The sequence below is a fragment of the Oryx dammah genome, unplaced genomic scaffold (assembly GCF_014754425.2).
Source record: "Oryx dammah isolate SB20612 unplaced genomic scaffold, SCBI_Odam_1.1 HiC_scaffold_26, whole genome shotgun sequence".
Taxonomy (NCBI): Eukaryota; Metazoa; Chordata; class Mammalia; order Artiodactyla; family Bovidae; genus Oryx; species Oryx dammah.
In genome coordinates, this window is record NW_024070210.1 from 26,829,504 (window position 1) to 26,850,967 (window position 21,464).

A 21,464-nucleotide genomic window follows, 5' to 3' on the forward strand; every position below is an offset into this window, starting at 1 on the left:
AGCCCAGGACTGGCAACTTTCCTTCCACGTTCTGGAACATCAGAGAGGCTCTGAGGGAGACGCTAACTCAGAATGCAGGTTAACCACCACCGAGGGTGGGGAGAATGTCACACACTCCCTCAGATAAGCTTTTCGGGTCGATTTCAGCTAGAAACTTCTCTAACATTCTCGGACTCCTAGGTCTTGGAAGTGGAGGTAAGAAAAGCAGATCTGCGAATTAGCTACCAGACCTTGATCAAGTCCGTAAACGTTTATGGACCCTTTGTAAAACGAGAAATTTGGATTAGATGGCCTTTAAGATCTGGTTCAGTTATTTCCTATAGCGTGGTCCACACCTCAGTGTCACCTGGTGGGAAGATGAGGCGCTTGTTTTTAATGCAAAATGCAGGGTCCCTCCTTCCTGGAAGCTGGGGAGTGGAGAACAGCCTCAACCTTACACCGATACATAACTCCCAGGTCTGATACTCAGTCGAAACTGAATCCTCGGGAATCCAAACTGCAAATGTCAGTTTAATTTTCCAGCAAATTACTCAAGGCCTTTGGGCTCAGGATGATGTCAGTTGACTCCCACTTACCTCCTGTGCTGCTATTATAGTATTATTACTAAGGCACTGGAGGTCCTAAATGAAAGGTATTGTATCAACTCACTATCATCACACGAAGCAGCAGTGACTTTAAAGTATTACTGTACTTAGAGTTTGTGTTGCAAATTTATTTTTTTATAAGAAGTCCAAGTTCATATGTATTATATGGTTTGGATTACTTGCTTGGATTACTTGGTTAAATTTGGTGCTTATGACCCAAACTAAATGGTAAGAAGCAGAGATTAAGAGGTTTGATAATGCATTCAGTTAACATGGAAAAAATTAGCTGAAAACTGCACCCACAATTTGGGACTGTTATTTCAAACAGCTGTACCTCTGTAGCAGGAGGATTTGGGTAAGTTATTTTAAAAGCACATTATTTTGATAATAGCTTAACTCTTAAAAAAACGGCATACTACCAATTTACTGCACAATCTACAGCACACTACCAATCCTTGTATTCCAAGATAATGGTTCTGATAGTATCACTTCTCTTCTTGGACTACATAGGTCTGCATTATTTATTATTAACGCCTTGGTTCACAACAGTGGTCTATATAACAAGAAGATTTTTTTTGTCCTGGTGTATCTTTCCTGTAGCACCATTTTGCCTGATGTAATACATGCAAATCCACCTTGGGGTGGAGCAGGTCTCCGGGATTAATGAAATTGTCCACAAAGCATTGTCTGCTATTTTCCTTCTCTGTTCTATTCAATTTGTTTCTGTTTTATGTTGATTGCTTCTTTTATAATAAATGTTGCAAAATCATCACGGAAACAGTCTCTGGGGAAGATAACTTCTTCATTATTGTTCCCTTCCAGGCATCTAGATTAAAAGTCCTCAAAGTGAAAGGACTGTTGTTCCATATTCCATACTGTATCCAGTGCACTTAAAATAATCCAGAATAAAGTGTCTCAAAATGTTTTCAGATACCCCCAATTAGAACCTTTTATTACCTGTAGCATCTCCTAGCCATGCCAATTTAGATATTAATATATACTTTTAAATCCACAAATTAGACTAAGGGCAAGAGCACTGAAACAGGTCCTCCACATTTTGAAACTAAAATGTCATGCTAAGCCATACAGAGACACACCTGGCTCTTTTGAAATATAATACTAGGCATGTGAACGGATGGCTCGTATGCTTATCTCTCTGACTGGCAGAATAAGGGCTGCCACGAACCCAGCTATGCCCACATTCTCCCATGCACCGAAACACAGATACCGTACAATAACACAGCATGACGTCATGTCATGTGTCTTAGCTATTATTTACATCAGGCCTTAATATTTACAGCAAAAGATCCACCCACCTCAACAGCCCACCTGAGAGACTTTGCTAGCTCCAACTGTGGGAAGCACAGGTTTTGCAAATTGATCAAACAAAGCACATCTGTGACTAGGCACACAAACATGCTGTGGCATGTGGTGAGAACTACTGAAGCAGACATTCAAAATATGCTGGCACATTGAACAGAGCAAGACAGAAAACTTGATCTGAGGCATTCAAGTGAGTTGGACATCCTGATGCCATTAAAGGAACTAGTCACCTCTCTCTAAGTTAGGCAGCGACTCCTCTTTGAACTAGAGTTATTGTTTACATTTTGCACCTCACACTAGACTGTGAGTCCCTTGTCTTTGCATCCAGAGTGCCTGAATAAGAAAGGCAACAGATTTTATACTGGAAGTAAATTCTAGGCTGGTACTTGGGTAACAGGTTGAGAAGGATTACGGGCTGCATCTACATTTTTCAAGGAGGAATACAAGTTTATTAGTAACTGAGTCTCTACATGTATTTATCAACATGATGGCAATAGCAGATCATGATGCTAAATGATTGGCCTGATGGTTAAGTGAATTTAAGAGCAACACAAAGTATCTCTAGGCCAAGAGGCAGATATTATACTAAGGCAGGGTAAGACAATGTTACCACTTACTTCTATCTTATTAGCAATGTTACCACTAAAGATATCAGGAGATTGATATACAACTAAACAATTTGTTAAGATGTTAACTCTGCCCACTGCAAGGACCAATCTTTTGCTACAGTATTTTTACCACACTAGGAGCACATGTGTAAGCCTGAGATGAAAATAGCTGGCCAGGAAAAGGGCTCTGTTTCTCTTTGTCTAAGAGTCCAATCACACCCTGTAAAGGCCTGAGCTCCTTATCTCATTCTGGTCTTGTTTCCTGCCAAATCCGGAAACTAACAAATAAATGTTGGCTAATTGCTCCCGGGACCAACCTGATCTTTCTGACCATTGTCCTGCTTCAAGTAGAAAGGTGTTTCCAACAACATGCAAGTGTGCTCTGCCAAGGTATGCAATAGACAGTCTCCTAAAATAGTGAACCAGTCAATCGGATTTCTCCCTATTCAATATTCTAGAGTTTGAAGAAAAAACAAATGTGCTATGATCCAGTGAAGTTGTTTATGTAAAGTGCTAAGCATGGAAGCTTGCATGCAGTAGGCACTCAACCAATGATAGCTATGATTACAATAACTTTAGTAAATAACAGTGGGACTTAGAAAGGTACTATTTCAAAAGCACTTTTATCGAACTGGCAAAGCAAAGTATTGGGTTACAAAAATATTCTATAGCTCACCTCATCTTACATAAAAGAAGACTGAGCCTCTAGAGAAAAATATTTCCCTAATGGCATAAAACTAGTAGTAGCAATGCCTGGATTAGAACCTAGAAAAGTTTTCAGCAGAAATAAAGGTATCATTTAGAGAAATCCTGTTGTACATCTTTTTTGTTTTACTCTCAAAAGCACAGCATCAAATTAGTCACACCACTCAGCTCACAATTAAAAATAAATAAATAAAAATAAAAGACATCAATATATCTCTCTCAAGGAAAGACAAGTCTAATGGAGCAAATTAAGCACAGATATTGAAAAGCTAAACAATGTAATAAATAAGGTAGGCATTATTGACATATTCAAATTTAACCTCAAAAATAGAAAATATACTCTTTTTAAGCACATATAGACTCAGTCATGAAAACTGGCTTTGTATTATGTCACAAAGAACTCTTCAATAGTAGAAAAAAGTAAAAAGCATGCAAATAGTATTTAGGTTAGACAATAATGGCAATAAATACCATAATAAAACTAAAAATTGATAACAAAATCAGAAAACAGTCTTTCCCATGTGAATATTTTAAAGTATACTATTAAGTGTTAGAAAAGGGTAAAGTACAACATAAACTCAAATTATTTCCAAAAAATAATGCTAATGGAAACAATAATATCAGAATCTATAAAAAACAAGTTAGTGATTAGAAAAAATTTTATAGCTTTCAAATATTTATACAATGAGAATAAATGAATTCTATCTCTAACATGAAAACCTAAAGCAAAGAAAAGCAGAGGAAGAAAATAAAGATAAAAGCAATGAGGTTGAATACAGAGAACCAAAAGGACCAATAAAAAGTCAACACATGCTGATTGGAAAATAAAAAATATTTTCATAACAGACCAGTAATGAACCTATTCCAGAAAAGGGGGAAGAAAGCATAAATATTCAATATAAGAAATCTAAGGGGTTTTAGAAACAAAAACTTACACTGTTATTCGGTATTCAGTCGCAAAGCTGTGTCCGACTCTTTGACACCATGGACTGCAGCACGCCAGGCTTCCCTATCCTTCACCATCTCCCAGAGTTTGCTCAAACTCATTCCATTTCATCCTCTGTTGCCCCCTTCTCTTGCCCTCAATCTTTCCCAGCATCAGGGTCTTTTTTCATGAGTTGGCTCTTTACATCAGGTGGCCAAAGTATTAGAGCTTCAGCTTCAGCATCAGTCCTTCCAATGAATATTTAGGGTTGCTTTAAGATTGACTGATTTGGTCTCCTTGCTGTGCATGGGACTCTCAAGAGTCTTCTCCAGCAGCACAGTTCAAAAGCATCAATTCTTCAGTTTTAATGGTCCAATTCTCATACCCACACACAACTATGGAAAAAGCCATAGATTTGACTATACAGACCTTTGTCAGCAAAGTGATGTCTCTGCTTTTCAATATGCTGTCTAGGTTTGTCATAGCTTTTCATTCAAGGAGCAAGTCTCTTTTAATTTCATGGCTGTAATCACTGTCCACGGCTGTAATCACTGATTTTGGAGCCCAAAAAAATAAAATCTGCCACTGCTTCCACTTTTTCCCCTTCTATTTGCCATGAAGTGATGGGACCAAATGCCAAGACCTCAGTGTTTTGAATGTTGAGTTTTAAGAAAACTTTTTCACTCTCCTCTTTCACCTATCAAGAAGCTCTTTATTTCCTCTCCACTTTCTGCCATTAGAGTGGTATCACCTGTTCAAGCTGGATTTAGAAAAGGCAGAGAAACCAGAGATCAAATTGCCAACATTTGTTGGATCATCGAAAAAGCAAGAGTTCCAGAAAAACATCTACTTCTACTTTATTGACTATGCCAAAGCCTTTGACTGTGTGGATCACAATAAACTGTGGAAAATTCTGAGAGAGATGGGAATACCAGACCACCTGATCTGCCTCTTGAGAAATCTGTATGCAGGTCAGGAAGCAACAGTTAGAACTGGACATGGAACAACAGACTGGTTCCAAATCAGGAAAGGAGTACATCAAGGCTGTATAGTGTCACCCTGCTTCTTTAACTTATATGCAGAGTACATCATGAGAAACGCTGGGCTGGAAGAAGCACAAACTGGAATCAAGATTGCCAGAAGAAATATCAATAACCTCAGATATGCAGATGACACCACCCTTATGGCAGAAAGTGAAAAAGAACTACAGAGCCTCTTGATGAAAGTGAAAGAGGAGAGTGAAAAAGTTGGCTTAAAACTCAACATTCAGAAAACTAAGATCATAGCATCTGGTCCCATCACTTCACGGCAAATAGATGGGGAAACAATGGAAACAGTGACAAACTTTTATTTTGGGGGACTCCAAAATCACTGCAGATGGTCTGCAGCCATGAAGTTAAAAGACGCTTGCTCCTTGGAAGAAAAGTTATGACCAACCTAGACAGCATATTCAAAAGCAGAGACATTACTTTGCCAACAAAGGTCCATCTAGTCAAAGCTACGGCTTTTCCAGTAGTCATGTATGGATGTGAGAGTTGGACTGTAAAGAAAGCTGAGTGCTGAAGAATTGATGCTTTTGAACTGTGGTGTTGGAGAAGAATTTTGCGAGTCCCTTGGACAGTAAGGCGATCCACAGTCCATCCTAAAGGAAATCAATCCTGAATATTCATTGGAAGGACTGATTCTGAAGCTGAAACTCCAATAGTCTGGCCACCTGATGTGAAGGACTGACTTATTTGAAAAGACCCTGATGCTGGGAAAGACTAAAGGCAGGTGGAGAAGGGGACAACAGATGATGAGATGATTGGATGGCATCACCGACTCAATGGACGTGAGTTTGAGTAAACTCCAGGAGTTTGTGATAGACAGGGAGGCCTGGCATGCTGCAGTCCATGGGGTCGCAAAGAGTCGGACATCACTGAGCGACTGAACTGAACTGATGGATCTGCATGTTTGAAGTTGTTGATATAATTATTTTCATAGTATTGCAAAAATACATTTGAAAACCTAGATTTAATGCAAATCACAATATGCCAAAATTAACCCCAGTAAAGGTAAGAAGCCTACACTAATCAGTTTTATTCTAAAAACTAAAGATATCAAAAAACTCAGTTCAGTTCAGTCGCTCAGTCGTGTCCGACTCTTTGCGACCCCATGAATCGCAGCATGCCAGGCCTCCCTGTCCATCACCAACTCCCGGAGTTCACTCAGACTAACGTCCATCGAGTCAGTGATGCCATCCAGCCATCTCATCCTCTGTCATCACCTTCTCCTCCTGCCCCCAATCCCTCCCAGCATCAGAGTCTTTTCCAATGAGTCAACTCTTCGCATGAGGTGGCCAAAGTATTGGAGTCTCCGTTTTAGCATCAATCCTTCCAAAGAACACCCAGGGCTGATCTCCTTCAGAATGGACTGGTTGGATCTCCTTGCAGTCCAAGGGACTCTTAGGAGTCTTTTCCAACACCACAGTTCAAAAGCATCAATTCTTCGGTGCTCAGCTTTCTTCACAGTCCAACTCTCACATCCATACGTGACTACTGGAAAAACCATAGCCTTGACTAGATGGACCTTTGTTGGAAAAGTAATGTCTCCTGACACACAAAAAGTGCCAGGCCCAGATGGTTTCACAAGGAAATTCTAAATCCCCAAAGAGCTGTTATTTAATTGTTATGTATAGTGATTCAGAGCATTTTAAAAGAAGAAAACATTCCCAAATGTTTTTACAAAGCCAGCATAACATCAATTCCAAAATAGGCAAATACTGCACCATTCTCATTTATGTATATAAATGTAAAGAATTTTAAGTCAGCATCATCAGCAACAGAATACAAAAGCACATTAAAAAGATATTTTATGCAATTCACCAGTTGGTATGTATCCAAATGGGCTGAAAACTTATATCCACACAAAAATCTGCACATAAATGTTTACAGCATCTTTATTCATAATTGCCAAAACATGGAGGCAACTAAGATGTCCTCAGTAGGTGAATGGATACATAACCTGTGATATATCCAGACAATGGAATATTATTCAGTGCTAAAAAAGAAAGAAACTAATAAGTCAAGAAAAGACACAGAGAAATCTTAAATGTTTATTATTAAGTGAAAGAAGTTAATCTGAAAAGGTTACATACTGTACAAGTCCAACTACATGACCTTTTGGAAAAGGCAAAATTATGGAGAAAATAAAAGGATCAGTGGTTTCCAAGGATTGGAGGAGACAGGGGTAAATCGGTGATATATAAAATTTTAGGGAAGTGAAACTATTCTGTATGATACTGTAATAGTGGGTACATATCATTACACATTTGTCCAAACCTATAGAATGTACAAAGCCAAGAATGAACCCTCATGTTAACTATGGACTTTGAGCAATAATGATATGTCAGTGTAGGTTCATTTGATTGTAACAGATGTTCCACTCAGGTGGAGGATGCTGATAGTGGGGGAGGCTTTGTGTCTGTGGTGCAGGGAGTATATGGGAAATCTCTATTCCTTCCTTTCAATATTGTGTGAACCTAAAACTGCTGTAAAAAATAAAGTCTCTTAAAAGAATTTTTTAAAACTCAAACTTTATGACCAAGATGGGTTTATTCTAGGAATATAAGGATTGTTCAATATTAAGAAAGCCATTAATATAATTTATCATATTAATAGATACAAGGAGGAAAATGCTAAGATTACTTCCACATTTGCTGAAAAGGCTTTTTATACAATTCCACATCTTTTCTTCCGTTTTAAAAAAAAGAACTCAGTAAAATAGAAATTGATGGATACTCCCTAACATAATAAAATAACAAAATATATCACAGCATGTTACTGGGGAAACATCAGAGGCATTCCTACTAAAGGTCAAGAACAAAACAAAGATGCTCACTATCTCCACTGTAACTTACTGCTTTAATGGAGATTAGCCAGTGCAATAAAACAATTCAATTAAAGGCACAAAATCTGGAAATAAAGAAGTTAAATTACACTTGCCAATGTTTTTAGAACAAACATATAAGATCCAAGGAATTTAACACAAATGTTAAAGGATTCAGTAATAGTTGCTAAATTTTAAGTTAACATACAAAAAATACTACCCTTCAGACATATCAGAGTAAATAGAAGACTTAATGTAAAAGTAAACCTTCTTTACAAAAGCAAAAAAATTTAAAATACTAAACAGTAAACAACCAGAAATATGCAAACTTATATGAGAAAAATCTTTAAAATACTCTTGAAATCACAATAGTAATCTTGAACAAATGAAAAGGATCTCATGTTCTTGAATAAGGCAAATAAAATTAAGATGTTAATTTTCCTTAAAATTAATATATAAATATGTCAGTTTCATAATGGTACTAACATGATTTTTTTCTGGAGTTAAGTTGATAAGCAAAGTCAAAAGATAAATGACAGACTGGGAGGAAATATTACTATTCACATGAAATTAAAGGGCTATTTGTCCTAATATATACAAGTAAAATTATCAAAATCTGATACAAACATGGCCAAGAGACACGAACAGACAATTCACAGAAAAAGATACATAAATGGATCTCAAACATACGAGACAATGTTCAACTTCATAAAAGAAATCTGAATTAAAATTCTACTGTAATATCATTTAGAATCTATTAGTTTGGCAAAAATTCAGAAGTTTGACAATGCACTGTCTTCCTGTGGCTCTGTGCACGAATTTCACGGGTTGTTGCTGACAGTCCAAAATGGGTCAACGTCATATGGAGAAAAATATGGCAATATCTAGCAAAGCGACATACAATCCCTCTAAGAATTTACCCTGAGGAGTTATCTCCACAAAGACAAAACAACATATGTACAAGGTTTTCCACAAATAGCAGCACTGTTTGTTCCCCTGCCCGACGATTTCTATCAGGTTTTGTCCGTGAGAGACAGAGATAGGAAGGCAGGAGAAGGGAGAAGGGGCTTGCCTCCCGCTTCCAGTCGCAGTCAGAACTTCTGAGCAGCACAAGAAGAGATGTACCTCCGGCGTCCCGCTTCTACTGCTGCTCACAGCTTCAAAGGCTTGGCACCTTCCTCCCGGAAGTCCCAACACCAATCTTGGTGCCGTCCCCCTAGACGTCTGAGCAGGAGCAGTGCTCAGCATCCAAGGACCAGCTCCATGGCGCCTCCGTGAGGTCGCAGCTGTGGACTCTCTCCTCCGGGGGGCTGGGTAAGGCCTGTGGGAGCCCCTCCTGCAAGTCCCCAGGTTCTATCCATGCTATCGCTTCCATTTTGTTCCTTAATCCTAGCAGCAATGTCTCCTTTTTACAGCTACTACTTAAAGGAGACTTAAAGTGAAGGGATGTATCTTGCCATGGCTTCCCAGGTGGCTCAGTGGTAAAGAACTCGCCTGCCAAGGCAGGAAACGCAAACAGGTTCAGTCCCCGGATGGGGAAGATCCCCCGGAGAAGGGCTGCTGCTGCTAAGGCACTTCAGTCGTGTCCGACTCTGTGCGACCCCATAGACGGCAGCCGACCAGGCTCCCCCGTGCCATGGCAACCCATTTCAGTATTCTTGCCTGGAAAATTCCATAGGCTGAGGAGCCTGGCGGGCACAGTCCATGGGGCCACAGAGAGTGGGTCCAACTGAGCACACACAGCAGAGCAATGGCATTGAGCACCACTGGCAGAGACACCGTCTGAAACTGGGGCCCCCGTGACTCCACAAAGCAAAACCAGTCTCCAGACTAAAATGTCCACTTTGAGACTTCCCTGGTGGCCCAGTGGTTAAAACTCTGCACTTCCACTGCAGGGGGCGTAGGTTCCATCCCTGCTCAGGGAAGGAGGGGGGCATGGTGGACAAGGCCCACTTTAAAGCTGAAAGGGAAAAAAGTCTACATTCTTTAAGCCCTCCATTTTGAGTTTTCTTTTCTATAGTAAGCTTCGCTTTACCCATACTAAGACACTGGATTAAAGATTAGATGTGGAAAACAAAAATTATAAAACTTTCCAAAGAAAATAGAAAATATCTTTGTAACTTCAGGATATGGAGTGATTTCTTAAAGAAGGCATTAAAAAGCACTAACCATAAAGGAAAAGAAAAGCCCACATTAAAACTAAGAACTGTTCATCAAAAGATACTTTAAAAGGAGTGAAAAGACAAGTTACAGAAGATATTTTCAGCACATGTCAAAGATCTAGAATTCAGAATATACGTAGAAATTCTATAAAATCAATGAGAAAAAGGGGACAAAGTAACACACTAGTTGAACTGCAACTTTAGGGAGAGACAATCCAAATGATCAATATGAAGAAAAAAAGTTCCACCTTATTAATAATGACAAAAAAATTTTAACAAGACCATAGTCAGGTAATATTTTTAGTCATTGATTGGAAAATTCTTTAAATCAGAAAATACCAAGTGCTGATGAGGATGTAAATCAATAGAAACACTTGCCAGTGCAAGTTGTTAAAATCATTTGTGTGTAAGTTGGTAAAAAATCAAAAGTGTAAGTTGGAAAAATAATTTTGAAGATCAATTTCACATTATCCTGTAAAACAGTAAAGTTGCAAACTCTCAGATAGAGAGGTATATACCATGTATATCTAGAACATGTAAAAAATGTACATGTACATGGCAGGTACAAAAGTGACTCATATAAACATTTCTAGTAGCATTATTTTTTAAATAAACTTTGCTGTGGATTAGAGTAAAATGCACAAATTTTAAGTGCAGTTCAATGTGTTTAAATGAATGTATATATTTGAGTTACCATTTCCACAGCAAGATACAGAACATTTACATAACCTTGGAAAATTCCTCTATATCCCTTGTAGTCAATCCCTTCCTCCAGGCAACCAGTGATCTGACTTCTATCAGGGTAGATTACCTTCATCTGTTCTAGAATTCATATAAATGAAATTATACAGCAAACATTCTTTTGTGTTGGCTTCTTTCCCTGAAATTACTGTGTTTGAGATTCATCTGTGTTTTTACATGTATCAGTGGTTCATTCATTTCTATTGCTAATTAATTTTCCATTGCGTGAATTATCACACAATGATGGTCACTGGGTTATTTCACTTGGGGTTATTACAGATCAGTCTACTGTAAGTATTCTGTACAAGTCCTTTTGCAGATATATGTTTCCATTCTTAAGAAAATATCTAGGGCTGAAATTGATAGGACATGGAATAGGTATATACTTATTTTAATTATATTTAAAAATTGTGAAATTGTTTTTCAAAAAGACTGTGCCATTTTACACTTCCACAAGCAATATACAAGATTTCCAATTACTTTAGTTGGTGTCATCAATTTTTTTTAATGTTATTCATTCTATTTGGTGTGAAGACAAGTATCTAAATGATTTTAATATGCATTTCCATGATGATTAGTGATATTGAGCATCTTCATTTGCTGATTAGACTTTAACATACATGTGTGTGTGTATATCTTCTTTTGTGAAGTGTCTGTTCTAATCTTTTGTCCATTTCAAATTGGATTATTTGTCTTTGTACTGTTGTCAGAGTTCTTTATAAAGTCCATTTATCAAACTTATGTGCTATTTTGCAAATATTTTCTTCCAGTCTGTGAGCTGGTTTTTCATTTTCCTATGGAAAGCCAAAGATTTTATTTTTGTTGTTATTGTTTGAAGTTAAATAATGGCTAAGTGGGTAAAGAATCCACCTGCATTGCAGGAGACACAGGTTTGATTCCCTGGGTTGGGAAGATTCCTGAAAAGAGGAAATGGCAACCCACTCTGATATTCTTGCCTGGAAAATCCCATGAACAGAGGAGCCTGGCAGGCTACAGTCCACAGAGTCGGACATGACCGAGCAACTAAATACAACAAACACAAATGAAATAAATTATCAACAAACAGATTCCTTTCTTACTTTATAAATAAGGAAAATAATGTTCATGATATGTCACTTGCCAGGGCCTCTCATTAGAGTAAGTCTGGAAATGTAGGTTATCTAGTAACTCTGTATTTTAAAGTTGTGAGGAACTTCCAAATTTTTTTCTAAAGTAGCTGCATTATTTTGCACTCCTGCAGCAATGTATAAGGGTTCTAGTTTTTCCATATTCTCAATAACACTAATTACTGTCTATCTTTTTAACTTTAACTATTGTAGTGTGTGAAATAGTTAAACTCCTATTTTATTGTGCAGTTGGTTTGGTTTTTTTTTGGTAATTAAAAAATGTTTTTTTTAGAGACACTACCTTTGGAATTTAAAATAAGCAGTATATTCACTAAAGAAATTGCCTTACAATACAGGTAGTTTAAAAAATTTGTAATGTTTTTCATTAAAATTTTTAAATTTTATTTATTTTTAATTGAAGGATAATTGTTTTACAATACTGTGTTGGCTTTTGCCATACATCAAAATGAAAAAATATTTTAATAATTCTAAAAATAATTTTGGAAGGCATGGGGAAGGATGGAGGAGCTGAATTATTATTTCAGTCTCTGATTAGTGGTTTTCATCCAGTTTAGTCAGGTTAGTAAAGATTTATTAGAATATATTTATGTATATGTATATACATATATCTGAATCACCCTACCGTACACCCCAAACCAACACACCATTGTAAATCAACCATACTTCAATTTAAAAACTTTTAAATTAAAAAACAAAACAAAAGATTTATAAGAGAAATTACGTTTTAGGAAATCAGGGTGATAAAAATAACATTCAGCATGAGATCGTATCATTCAAGAAAGACTGATAAATTGCTTGTAAAAGTCAAGATATAATCAAATTATAGTCATAAGATCCTACTCAGTAACAGAAATACTCAGTAGAATCATCACAGAAATAAATAATTTTTACTATTTATTCAACACCCATCATTTGCCAGGCACTGTGCTAAGTGCTTTATAGTTATGATTTCTAATTCTAAGAACTATGCTTAGGAAGACAGTTTAACTATTTTTTTGAAGAAATTAAGCTTATTAAAGTTTAATGCCCCACCTAAGGCCATACATCTGGTAGATGTAAGAACTGTTGCTTGAATCCAAGTTTTTCTTCCACTCCACACAGCACCTACCATATAGAAAATCATCAGAATAAACTGCTCTTATATTTTATCCAAATATCATTTGTAAAATTCCAGACATGCCCTAGTATTCTGATATGCCAATATCTATCTTTCATTGTATTAATAAATACGAAAATTCATTATGTTCTTATCAATTGGAAAATATTATCACAGATAACAATAATAATCTCATCTTGTCCTCAGTTCCAACAATTTAGAACTTGTTACTCAATACAAGAAACCCTCTGATTCAAATATAAAGTACAGTATTCTATTCCATAATCACAAAGATCCAAAACTCCATTTTTGAGCCATTTCTGTATGAGAATCCAAATTGAATTTGTCCATGATCAAGTGAATATTAAATCAAGGAGTCCCTGAACAGGTCATAGTGTTGACAAAATTCAACAGGATGCTGGAGTCTATAGACAGAGGAATCAAAGTTAGGCCCTTCTACACAGCCCCAGGTCCTCGTGATGGTTTAAAGTCAACGTCTCTTCGTGCCGAACATACTCCCCAATGTCTGCTTGATGAAATGCCACTGTAATCATGGTGTCTACTCTCCTGCAATCTTGTGTAGACTTTGCTGCCACCCCAAAAGCCAAAGGGATGTCTGCCAAGGAGTTCCCCATGACTCCCTAGTACTGAGAAGTATTTCCAGTAATTCGACCAAGTCCAGATTTCAGCTCATGGTTCCCAGACAGGAAGGCTTGCTGTTTCAGGAACATTTTATTCTTGTCATAGTGCTAAGTTGATCAGTCATGTCCAACTCTTTGTGACACTATGGACTACGGACGGTAGCCGGCCAGGCTCCTTTGTCCATGGGGATTCTCCAGGCAAGCTACTGGAGTGGGTGGCCATGCCCTCCTCCAGGAGATCTTCCCCCCCACCAGGGATTGAACCCACATCTCTGTCTCCTGCATTGGTAGGTGAGTTCTTTACCATTAGTGCCACATGGGAAGCCCCATTCTTGGCATAGGGTGCTAGGTAATCCAGAGCTGTAATGTCCAACTGAAACTTGTGGGTCTTAGGGAATTTTCCAAAGTACCTCCCAAGCAAAACAAGCTTGTCACCAGAGATACCCACGACCAACTTCAAGATCATCTCATTCACACAGTACACTGTGCGGTCATTGTGCAGCCTGAAACAGTAGGTGCTGTAGGATCAGTTGACCAGTAGCTGAAGGTTCTCTCTGATGAATTTTGCTGTCTTCTCAAACATTACATGGGTCTCCTCTTCAGTCAGAGGCCAAATTTTCTTACTGGGTTGGAACCCAGCATCTTCGGGCCTCAGTTGTTGAAATGGAAACTTCATTGCGGTTTTAATTTGCATGTTAAGTATCTTTTATGTGCTTTCTGATCATTTGCAAGTCTCTTTTGGAGGACTGTCTATTGAGATACTTAGCTCATTTTAAAAATTAAGGTATTTGTGCTTTTATTGTTGAGTTGTATTTTTTTAATCATTCTGAATACAAGTCCCTAATCTGATACATGATTTGCAAATATTTTCTCTCTGATTCTATGTGTTATATTTTCTTTCTTTTTTTTCTTTTGGATGATTTCCTTTAAAGCACAGAAGTTTTTAATTTTGATGAAGTCTGATTTATCCGTTTTCCTTTTATTGCTGTGTTTTTGGAGTCTCACTCAGAAACCAGCATCTAACCTAAATCTAAGAAGATATCAATCTAGGTTTTTTTTCTTCCCAGCAAGGTTATAGTTTTAGCTCTTATATTTAGGTCAATGATCAATTTTGAGTTAATTTTCATATATAGTGTGATACATGGGTCCAGTTTCATTCTTTTATGTATGAATATCTGAATGTTCCAGTACCATTCATTGGAAAAAAACATGTTTTCCTCACCAGATTTCTTTGGCACCCTTGTTGAAAATCAGTTAACTATAAATAAGAGTTAGTCATTTCTTCCCAAACTTCTGAAATTATATCTAATATCATTTCCTCTATCCTTAAGAATTTCTCTTAGCATTTCTTACTGTGGGCATTATTTATAATTGCAAGACAACTGAAAGGTCCCCGAATGTCTATAGATGAAATAATGAATTAATGAAATGAATTATTTTCTTAGACGGCTCAGAGGTTAAAGCGTCTGCCTCCAATGCGGGAGACCCGGGTTCGATCCCTGGGTCGGGAAGATCCCCTGGAGAAGGAAATGACAATCCACTCCAGTATTCTTGCCTGGAGAATCCCATGGACGGAGAAGCCTAGTAGGTTACAGTCCACGGGGTCGCAAAGAGTTGGACACGACTGAGTGACTTCATCTTACCTATCATCCAGCAGTGAAAACAATTTATTGTAACTACATACAAAGACATAGAAAACTCTTAGAATAATAAGAACTCTACAAACAACCTGATTTTGAAATGGGCAGAAGAACTGAATAGACATTTTCCCACAGAGGAAATGCAGATGGCCAATAGGCACATGACGGAGGCTCAGCGTTGCTAACCATCAGGGGAAACGCAAATCAAAACCACAGTGAAACTTCACACCTGTCAGAACGACGATCATGAAAAAGACCACAAATAACAAATGCTGGCAAGGATGTGGAGACAAGGGAACCCTCAAACACTGCTAATGTAAATGTAAATTGTGCAGCCACTGTGGAAAATGGTATGGTGGTTTCTCAAAAAACTAAAAGTAGAGCTACTATATGACTCCAAATTCTATTCTTGGATCACTTCAGTTCAGTTCAGTCACTCAGTCATGTCCGACTCTTTGCAACCCCAAGGAGAGATGCACACGAGGCCTCCCTGTCCATCACCAACTCTCAGAGCTTGCTCAAACTCATATCCATTGAGTCGGTGATGTCATCCAGCCATCTCATCCTCTGTCGTCCCCTTCTCCTCCTGCCTTCAATCTCTCCCAGCATCAGAGTCTTTTCCAATGAGTCAGTTCTTCGCATTAGGTGGCCAGAGCATTGGAGTTTCAGCTTCAGCATCAGTCCTTCCAATGAATATTCAGGATTGATTTCCTTTAGGATGGACTGGTTGGACCTCCTTGCAGTCCAAGGGACTCTCAAGAGTCTTCTCCAACACCACAGTTCAAAAGCATCAATTCTTTGGTGCTCAGCTTTCTTTATAGTCCAACTCTCACATCCATACATGACCACGGGAAAAACCATAGCCTTGACTAGACAGACCTTTGTCATCAAAGTAATGTCTCTGCTTTTTAATATGCTGTCTAGGTTGGTCAAAGCTTTTCTTCCAAGGAGCAAGCGTTTTTTAATTTCATGGCTGCAGTCATTATCTGCAGTGATTTTGGAGCCCAGAAAAATAAAGTCTCTCCCTGTTACCATTGTTTCCCCGTCTATTTGCCGCGAAGTGATGGGACTGGATGCCATGTTTTTCGTTTTCTGAATGTTGAGTTTTAAGCCAACTTTTTCACTCTCCTCTTTCACTTTCATCACGAGGCTCTTTAGTTCTTCACTTTCTGCCATTAGGGTGGTGTCATCTGCATATCTGAGGTTATTGATATTTCTCCTGGCAATCTTGATTCCAGCTTGTGCTTCATCCAGCCCAACGTTTCGCATGATGTATTCTGCATATAAGTTAAATAAGCAGGGTGACAATATGAAACTTATACTACATATAAGCTGTATACACACACACACATACACACATACATACATATAATTTGAAAAGATTCATGAACCTCAATGTTCATAGAAGCACAATTTACAACTGCCAAGACTTGAAAGCAACTTAAGTGTCCATCAACAGATGAGTGGATAAGAAGATATGAGACACACACACACACGCAAAATGACATACTACTCAGTCATAAAAATGAATAAAATTTTTCCATTTGCAGCAACATGGATGGACTTGGAGGACATTAAGCCAAGCGAAGTCAGCTAGCCAAAGAAAGACAGAAACTGTATGATACTACTTATATGTAGAATCTAAAAAATACAACGAACATTAATAAAACAACAACAATAACAAAAAGAAGCAGACTCACAGATATGGAGAACAAACTAGTGGTTGCCAGTGGAGAGAGGGAAAAGGGGAGGGGCAATATAGGGGTAGGAGAGTAAGAGGTACAAACTATTATCAATATGTATAAAATAAACTGCAGGGCTTCCCTGCTGGTCCAGTGGTTAGGAGTCCGCCTTGCAATGCAGGGGACACTGGTTCGATTCCCGGTTCAGGAAGATCCCACATGCCACAGGGCAACTAAGCACTGCAACGAAGATCCAGCACAGCCACCAAAATAAATAAATAAATCTTTAAAAAAAATAAATAAATAAAATAAAATAAACTGCAAAGATATATTGTACAACATAGGAAAAATTGTCAATATTTTATAGCTGTCAGTGGAGGATAACATTTAAAAATTGTGAATCACGGCCTCTTGCCTTCTGAGATGACTCATGCCCTCTCTGTGAAGTCTGTTTCTCTCAGGGCCACTTTCACCTTTTGCGATGAACCCCATTCTGTCTATGGAATGTGTTGTTGTTTAGTCGCTAAGTCGTGTCCAACTGTTTTATAGCCTGCCGGGCTCCTCTGTCCATGGGGTTTTGCAGGCAAGAGTACTAGAGTGGGTTGCCATTTCCTTCTTTGGGGGATCTTCCTGACCCAGTGATAGAACCCGAGTTTCCTGCTTAGCAAGCAGATTCTTTATGAAAGAGCCACCTGGGAAGCCCTGTGGAATATGTACCTCTCTAAATAAAACCACTTCTTACCCATCACTTTGTCTTTCACTGAATTCTTTCTGCAACAAGACCAAAAACCTGAGCATCTGTTAAGTCTTGACACCAGGAATTAAGGCTCCCCACCCAGGTGGAGGAGGGAATGATGATGTTGACCCTCCAGGCTTCAACCAACTAAAGCTTGGACTCTGTTGATCTTTGCCCCAATTCTAAGCTGAATTCTCCTCTGTTCAACACCCCTCATGGATATGCACATACCCTTAGTTTAAGACTTTCCCAGTTTTGTAGTTCTGGGAGACATTTTGAGAAATGATCCCTGGTGTTCTCTTTACTTGTTGCAAGTAGTAAATCCTTCCTTCAACCCATGCTGCTGCTGCTGCTGCTAAGTCGCTTCAGTCGTGTCCGACTCTGTGCGACCCCATAGACGGCAGCCCACTAGGCTCCCCTGTCCCTAGGATTCTCCAGGCAAGAACACTGGAGTGGGTTGCTATTTCCTTCTCCAATGCATGAAAGTGAAAAGTGAAAGTGAAGTCGCTCAGTCGTGCCCAAACCTCAGCGACCCTGTGGACTGCAGCTTTCTAGGCTCCTCCATCCATGGAATTTTCCAGGCAAGAGTACTGGAGTGGGGTGCCATTGCCTTCAACCCATACCCCCCCTAAAAAATTGTGAATCACTATATTGTACACCTGTATCATATAATACTGTACATCAACTATACTTCAATAAGAAAAAAAAGGAAAAAGAATTCTGACTTTTATTTAGTGTAAGATGACAATTCATTGTAGTGCTTTGGGCAGAGGAACAATATTATATGACTCACATTGTAACTGGATTTTTCTGGGTGCTTTGTTGAGGTAGAATGTGGAGGGTGGAAAGTAAGAACAGAAGCTGGCAGATCCACTGCGAGGCTACTGCAATAATTTATGTAATAGATGATGATGTCTTGGACTAAGATTGTGGTAGTGGGAAAGACAAGAAAAGTGGTAGAACTCCGGATAAATTTTGAAGGTACAAGCAACAAAATTTGGGGGTATTGGTGAAGGATAGGAATCCAGTAGGTATTAGGATGAAAGGAAAATGAGCTAAATATAAAATATTTTTTAAAATAATGACACAGTTGGTGTGATGATACTGCAAAAACGGTGAGGCATAGAAAGTGAAAGGAATAGTAACACTGATGTTTTTAGTCTGAACAAATGGAAGAATAAAGTCTTATGTTATTGTCTGAAATTTTATGTTTCAAATTTTTATAATATGCAAATGTTGAGAATAAATAACTTTTAACAAAAAGATTATAAATATGAATTAAAATAGTAATTAAAATATTTAGAGATTTTGAAAATGAGGATAATAAGAAATGAGATACTAGAAAACACTGATAGGAATATCTCAGTAGGAGTATCTCAAAGTTAAACATGTACTTTAAAACTTTTCTATAAAACTTTGTATTACAATTATTATGTATGCATGATCATGGTATTTTTGTCTATTAAAACTTCTTTATTGATGCACCTTCAGCATGTAGAAAGATGGCAGGCATATAATATGCACTCAAGAGTGAGAATAAATGAACAAAGAGCCTTATTTTCTCTCTAGGTCCAACTTTTTCCTTTACCTATTATTTAAATTCCACAAGTTCTGAGTTTGGCTTTCACCATTCTATATGATAAGAATTAAGAGACAGTGATTTATGTGTCATTATTATCAGAGTAAACTTCAGTTATAACTAAACCAATCTAAAGAATTTTAAACAAAACAAAATCCACAGATGATTTTTCTGAAAAGAATTTTTTAATCTGTGAAACTAATCAGCATGTTAAACTAAAATTCAAAAGAGTTCCTTAAATATTCTTTGTTATGCACATCTTGGAATGTGTCTATTTACTAGAGATTACAAAAAAATAAGACTACCTTTTGAGATAGGAGATAAAGCAGCTTATGTTCTGTAGGGCAAGATTCTATGTTGGTACACTTATCATTCTTACTAGGTGATAACTAAGCTGACTCCAAGAATGCTGTGGTTATTCAAGTGCGATTAGCATGCCACTGGGGTTTACATGATTATTTTAGTTGATGATACACAAACACGCTATTAAAAAAAAATCAACAGTTCCATGGATAACAGTGTTTAGGACTAGGTTAAAGTAGGCATTACAATGAAAGGAATATGAGTCATCTTCAAATTATTTTAAAAATAACAGCCCAGTTGGTATGATGACATTGTGAAAATTGTGATGATTGTAAATGAAAGACTGAAGTTTTAGAAACATTAAGTTAAAGGAATAAGGAAGAGTACAATGCACAGTGTATACCACTAATAAGGAGTTATTAATTTGATGAGGTTTGGAAAGGGAATTGAGACGCTGGACAGATACAGCTTCTAAATGATCTATGGACAATGGTTCAAGGACAGATAATAAACAGATGCTATTAAAGAAGAGGTTCTGGCACTTAGCTGGGACTTTATCATAAACAAAGAGAGGTGATACTGCTGTCCATCAGTGGTCAGCTCACTGAGTGTTGGTCTGTTATATGTCTGTCTTCACATATCTTATCTATTTGAGAAAGAAAAGTACATGAAGACTGATTATATCTGTGTAGTCTACCTCCTTTCATATTGGTAGAACAAAATATATATGTGGATATTTAAAAATTTTAATACTAATGAAAGAGCATTTTATGACATATGAATTGATTCAGAGATAACTTTTTCTTAACAATATGCAAAAAAAATATCATAACTACATGGTTCAGTGAATTTTCACACACTAAATGAACCCATAAAGCATCATTTTCCCTTTGTTTTTAAACTAGCTGCATTGCCTAAACTTCTTTGTTCACTTTTACCTAAATGAAATAAAACGCTCTACTCATTGGGGTTTCATGCCAAGTCGTATCTTCAGACTGTCATAATTGTTAGTGCTTTTAATGTTTAAAGTCTACATGTGAACTTTTTATTGTCTCAACATAGGTTGGGAGTGGGGGTGAAATTACCATTAAAGCCTTATCTCTGGAGTGCTATATAGAATTCAATTGACATCTATTTTAAACAGTTTAAATTTCAACAGCAACAGGCCTTGTTACCTTTATTCTCTCTCCTTTTGTTCAATCAGAAGTTCAAATAGATACAATATGTGCATTATTATTAACCAATGAGAGTTTCCTGCTTTGGTGTATTTTAAGTTGCCAACACTAACTTATTAATAATTACGGTTTTCTTCTGGCCATTTCTTTTCTGCAATAATAAATACTGTGAAATAGAGATGGAGAATATACCAAATCTGACACTCTTCTTGTGGTAATTGTGTTCTCGACTTCTTAGTTGCAATCTAAAATAATTTTTCCTTGGTGGATTATTATGACTTTGGATTCAGAAGAGAGCTTTCCAAACTTCAAGGATTAGACAAATTACAAAGTTAGGAATATGTTTAGCATTTTAATTAAAATTTCCAGTTGATCTGATGAGCAAGTACCTATTTTGAATTTCACTGCATAATATAATGAAAACAGAATAAATTTTTGTACCAATTTAAAAATGACTATTAATCTTTCTCTGAACTATTTTTCTTGTCTCTCTGCCTCTCTGCTTCTCTTTCTGTTTGGCTTCTTCTTTTCCATCTTTCTTTCCTCCCTATTTTTGCTCCTCTTTCTTTT

General features: G+C 37.5%; 1 pseudogene; it reads right to left on the minus strand.

Moving 5' to 3' along the window:
• Positions 1–13,584: 13,584 nt before the first annotated feature.
• On the minus strand, positions 13,585–14,455 carry LOC120853616 (annotated as a pseudogene).
• Between the last annotated feature and the right edge of the window lie 7,009 nt (positions 14,456–21,464).